Source organism: Arachis hypogaea, chromosome 12, assembly GCF_003086295.3.
Source record: "Arachis hypogaea cultivar Tifrunner chromosome 12, arahy.Tifrunner.gnm2.J5K5, whole genome shotgun sequence".
NCBI lineage: Eukaryota > Viridiplantae > Streptophyta > Magnoliopsida > Fabales > Fabaceae > Arachis > Arachis hypogaea.
The window spans coordinates 20,989,789-20,995,707 of record NC_092047.1 but is presented as its reverse complement, the minus strand read 5'-3'; the positions used below and the strand labels follow the sequence as shown (position 1 = coordinate 20,995,707).

Sequence of the window (5,919 nt, the reverse complement as noted above, 5' to 3'; positions counted from 1 at the left end):
TAAAGGGGAGCACGAACATAAGCTGAGTGTGGCAGAGATGAAGATGTTGAGATGGATGAGTGGTCATACGCGATTAGATAAAATAAGGAATGAAAATATAAGGGAGAGAGTTGGAGTAGCACCCATTGTGGAAAAGATGGTTGAATCGCGTCTCAGGTGGTTTGGACATGTGAGAAGAAGACCGATAGAACATCCAATCAGGAGGGTGGATGAGATGGAAGATGGACAAAGGGCGAAAGGCAGAGGAAGACCTAAGAAGACTATCCATGAGGTGGTCAAACGAGACCTACATGTAAACGGTCTCTCTATAGACATGATACATGACAGAGCACAATGGCGTCGTTTGATTCATGTAGCCGACCCCACTTAGTGGGACAAGGCTTTGTTGTTGTTGTTGTTGTTGGTTCTGTATTCAGATTCAGATGATTATGCTTTTTGCAGTGTGCATGACTTCGAGAAAATATATAAGTTCATGAATCAGCTTCTGAGAAATATTTCTTAAGCTTAGAGGAACTTGTTTCAATTTTTACCAAATTTTTCTTTTCCCTTTCCTTCACGTGTAGTAGATTTAATGGTATCAATTATATTATAATTATATATCATAATCCCTGTTTTGGAATTGGATCATGATTGCATTTGATATATCATATAAGTAGCCAAGTTAATGTATGACAGCATAGTTAGTATATAGTGATATGGTGTTAGAGATGAACTTATCAACAATATAACAAGCAATGGTGAAACTTGTTAGTGTTACATACTGTAATCTTGCTAGTACATAGTGCTTGAATTTTCACCCTATTGTAGTTTTTTATGGTTACATGGTTATTGTTTGAATCTATGTGCAGATTATTATCAATGGACTGAATTGCACTTAATAAGTTGGATATTATTCCTTTTCATATTGCAGTCTTTCTTTTTATTTTTTCCGCCCGAAATAGTGCAGTTTTGATGTTGGGAAATTTGAAGACTTTGCTTGAAATAAGTGTAGAATTTTGGCTGAGTCGAGCTCCAGAGTGTCTTTATGTTGGTGCAGTCATGCACCCACAGACGAACTGAGGTATCTGAATTGTCCTTGTGCCATTTAGGACTGCAGAGATGTATGAAATGGCATGCTTAGCTTTTATGATCTGTAGCATTTATTTGGATATTTGAATGGTTCAATTCTGATATGTTGTATAATGAGATGAAAAGGGCCTTCCGACAATCTGCTTTTATCCTGATGAGGGAGTTATCATGGCGTTTCTTTGGCCACAAAATCGACTGGCAAAGATTGTTTCTTCTGGCGGCTGTTTTGACTGTATCTAGTATTTTGTTTCAGATGCTTGTACATAGATATTTACTAAATGATCAGTCTCCTTATGAAAATGATTCATCACACCCATCCTTGAATAGCAGCACCACCAAAGAGGCAATACTTCAGCAGGTTCGCTTCAGCCTTCCTTACTCTGTTATTTTACTTAATTCATCAAATGAAGTAGTCCAATCAGTCGCATTTGAGTCTGAGAGAGCAAAAACCTGCCTGAATAGTTCAATCTCTAGGAGTAAAAGGGAGGACAAGCTTGCTGACGCAATAAAAAATACAAGATTTTCACCCCTTCTTAGTGTTCCTTCTTATAAGTAGGTAGAAATTGGTGAGACCTTGAACCTACCACTTTTTTTTTTTATATAAATTCACCAATAAGTTGATACATATATATTTCTCAGAGACACATACAGTTGTTGCCACCTCATGAGGCCTTTGTGTATGCAAAGAAAGAGATTGATAATGCCCCTTTGGTTAATGAAGATCCTGATCTCTATGTCTCTTTAGGGTGAAGATGTAGTTTCGCAAATGAAGATGTAGTTTCTTGTATAGTAAAGAACATATATGAAGTTGAATCGTATATAATATGTATATTTAGTGTCCATAAATCAAGATTTGTTTTCAATATGTTAGAAAACATTGCTTGTGAGCCGTATATATGCCTTGTCCTTTATACATATATAATATGTGAGCCATATATCTATGTTACTTGTGATATTATTTATTTTATGGATTCAGAGACATTACTTGTGATATTGTTCATATGAAGTTAATAGTCAAAAATCAATAGATGGTTTGACTAAATCATTTTCTAATGTTGTATGTGAATTTTCACCATGCCCTAATCTCTCAAGTATGCTACTAGTGTCTATATGTTGGAATGTTGGACAACTTAAAACAATAAATTTAGTTATGATCAAGATGTTTTACCTTGTTGCCTTGGACACTAAAATTCTCACTGTTTCACCTAATAATGAATTGAATCCATACCATCTTAAAATTATAATAAAGTTTGATTTTTACCTGTTAATTGAGTAATTGGCATGCCAAATTTTAAATATCATTGCACCTTATAATTAAAGTGACGCCGGGACGTTGACAATCCCACTATGGTGACATAGTTTAGATTCACCAATCTTGGCGAGGTTAACAACCCCACTATGGTGACATAGTTTAGACCAAGGTTGCGAGAACCGGACCGGTCATCGAACCGGTCAAGTGACTGGTTCAATGGTTCAATGGTTGAACCGGGGTTGAACCGGTTTAATTAAATATATAATAAAATTATAAAAAAAATCAAAACATAATTTTAAAAAGTTAAATGCAATAATTTTTAAACTAATAAGATTCAAAATTTAATAATTTCACAAAATAAACAATACATAATTCATCATTAAAAGGTCAAAGACAACTTCAAATGTCAAAGTTTATAACTAAAGAAATTAAAACGCACATAAATGACAAACATAATGCCAGCAACATACAATTTATTCACTTTATTCAACCAAGAACAGAATTTAATCAACCAAGAACACAGAACTTAATCAATTTATTCAACATACAACAGCCTTAATAATTTGAAGCACAGAACAAAAAAAACCAACAAAATTTAATAACAGAGCAGAGTTCATTATTAACAGAGCATAGTTCATTATCCACCCTAACAACCGAAATTAACAATCAAAAATTAACAGAACAGAAATCATTATCAACCAAGAAGTCAAGAACACAGAACTTAATCAAATTATCCAACATACAACAGCCTTAATAATTTGAAGCATAAAACAAAAAAAATAAAATTTAATAACAGAGCTTAACAACCGAGCAGGAAGCACAACCCTAAACCCTAACATCAGAAGCCTTAAACTGGTTCAACCCAGAGGCCAGAACGAACTAACCTCGAAGGAGAGAAGACGACCAGCGACGGTAAGCGAGCACGAAGCAGAGAAGACGACCAGTGATGGACGAGCGACGGTGAGCGACCCTGGAAGCAGAGAAGACGACGAGCGACGGTGACCCACGACCCGCGACTCCAGCGTCGACGCAGACAAGACGACCACCTCCGCCGTCTGCAGCTCCGATTAGGGTGGCTGTCTTCGAAACAAAGGTGAAGGGATTTTGGCTTTAGGTTAGTTTTGGAGATTTGGGGGAAAATGGGAAATGTCGAAGGGAAGGGGGAAGCAGCTTCAGATATTGGCTGTTTTAATTTTTTTTTTTTTTTTTAAGTTAATACGACGCCGTTTTCAGGGGGCTGGGAGAGAACTGGCGTTGACAAAAACCGGGCCGGTTCACCCCGGTTCGCCGGTTAACCACCGGTTCGGCCGGTTTTTCCACCGGTTTTTTGCAGGGCAGTTTTCCATGTGGACCGGACCGGCTAGGTGACCGGTTTCCGGTTAACCCGGTTGAACCGGCCGGTCCGGTCCGGTTCTCAGAACATTGGTTTAGACACCAATCTTGGCAAGGTTAGCAACCCACTATGGTGAAAATAGCCATAAACCTACCTTGGTCGGCCAAGTCAAGGATGCACCTCTTACTCTCAAAGAGCCTAGAGGAAAATAAGCACACAGCTTATTTCATATTCCAAAATCAACTTCAACTTCTATTTCATAAATAAAAGATACATGAGTTATTTATACTAGTAGGAGAAGGAAAAACCTTCATACCTTGAACGATGTGGGACTAATACATAACACAAAATTCACTATCCTAAATAATATGGGACTTGTATTCCCTTATTACAATTAACTAATATAATTAACCTACTAACTCAACTTGCTCCTGCGTCATTCTCCCTGGGTTGAAAGAACTCTTGCGTGAAAAGACTTGTGACCGCAGATGATCGATCTCATTGATGAATCCACACCAAAAGATCCTATTGGTGACTCCACACCAAAGACCCGCACTCACAAATAAGATAAATTTTACGAGACCTGTGACAGCAAACCATAGTTGTCAAAACCGAACCGGTCAAGTTACTGGTTTACTGGTTTATTGGTTCAACCGATAAGTTACTGGTTCAACCGGTAAAACCGCTCTCACATAAATAAAAAATATAAAATAGTCAAAAACTTAAAATTAAAATTTGAAATACATATTTTTACTAACATTTTAAGAACAGTTAAGTCAAATTCTATAAATAACTAATACAAATATAAACATATAATTAGTTCATACTACTATATAGTATCTTAATTGGATACAATAAGAATAACAATCTTTGAATTATATCCAAAGAATAATTTCAAGGTCTAAATATTTTTATATAATTAAATAATTATATAAAAAAAATTTTCAGAATAAGTAATTTTTATTTTATTTTTTTATTCATTATCATTTTTTATTTTAAAATTAATTAATTTGTACTTCAATTAAAAAATGAGTTAAGTATTTCCATGTTTATATATATATATTAGTTAGAAAGAATCGATATATATATATTTTAAAAAGCATTTAAAATGCCAAAGAAATGGGTTAGTCCCTGACGTCATCGGCACACAGGTTGACCATTGACCACGTTGTTGACCGGACCGGTTCGATTCTGAACCGTGTCGGTTTTGACCGGTTTGATCGGTTCGTACCGGTTTTGACCAGTTCATTTCCTTAAACGATCAGAATACTAAACCGGATCGGTATAAGGTCCGGTTCGCCAGTTTTTCGGTCGAACTGGCCGGTCCGGTTTTTACAACTATGCAGCAAACGGTCTTATTGACGAATCCACACCAAAAGATACCATTAGCGAATCCACACCAAAAATATGCACCACAAATCAAATAAAATTCTACTAAAGTAAGGTGAAGGCCACGAGGACCGACCTTGCTCTGATACCAAACTGACGCCGGGACGTTGCTTGGGCTACCAATCTTGGCGAGGTTAACAACCCCACTATGGTGACATAGTTTAGATTCACAAATCTTGGCGAGGTTAGCAACCCCACTATGGTGAAAATAGCCATAAACCCACATTGGTCGGCCAAGTCAAGGATGCACCTCTTACTCTCAAAGAGCCTAGAGAAAAATAAGTACACAGCTTATTTCATATTCCAAAATCAACTTCAACTTCTATTTCATAAATAAAAGATACATGAGTTATTTATACTAGTAGGAGAAGGAAAAACCTTCATACCTTGAACGATGTGGGACTAATACATAACACAAAATTCACTATCCTAAATAATATGGGACTTGTATTCCCTTATTACAATTAACTAATATAATTAACCTACTAACTCAACTTACTCCTGCGTCATAAAGCCTAAAAAGCGTAATATTCTGTCTATTCTATACTTGTTTTATTTTTAGTTGTTACATATGTTATCGTATGAAACATGCTTTAATTCCTATAACAACTCCTATTTAAATATAGTTACAAAATATGTAACAAAAATTAAATTACATTATAATTCATTTCTTTTCTCATGATATTAAAATCAGAAAATACAATGTAAATATATGTATCAATATTAATATGTTCGGTATATTGTTTTTACTAATTTATTTTAAATGAATATATTAAAAATTAGAGTTTCATGTTAAAAGAATTTAAATTTTGGTATACGTGAGCGTTTAAAAACATAGTAAACATGCAGGTTTTTAAAGATAACAAAAACAAAAAGA

General features: G+C 35.3%; 1 long non-coding RNA gene across 1 annotated transcript; it reads right to left on the bottom strand.

Annotated features, from left to right (window-relative positions):
- Positions 1–2,914: 2,914 nt before the first annotated feature.
- LOC112727110 (uncharacterized) lies at positions 2,915–3,343 on the bottom strand. The gene is made up of 2 exons (XR_003165568.2): positions 3,205–3,343; positions 2,915–2,966 (listed from the first exon to the last, which is right to left on the bottom strand). It is a non-coding gene; the product is annotated as an uncharacterized lncRNA (long non-coding RNA).
- Positions 3,344–5,919: the final 2,576 nt, after the last annotated feature.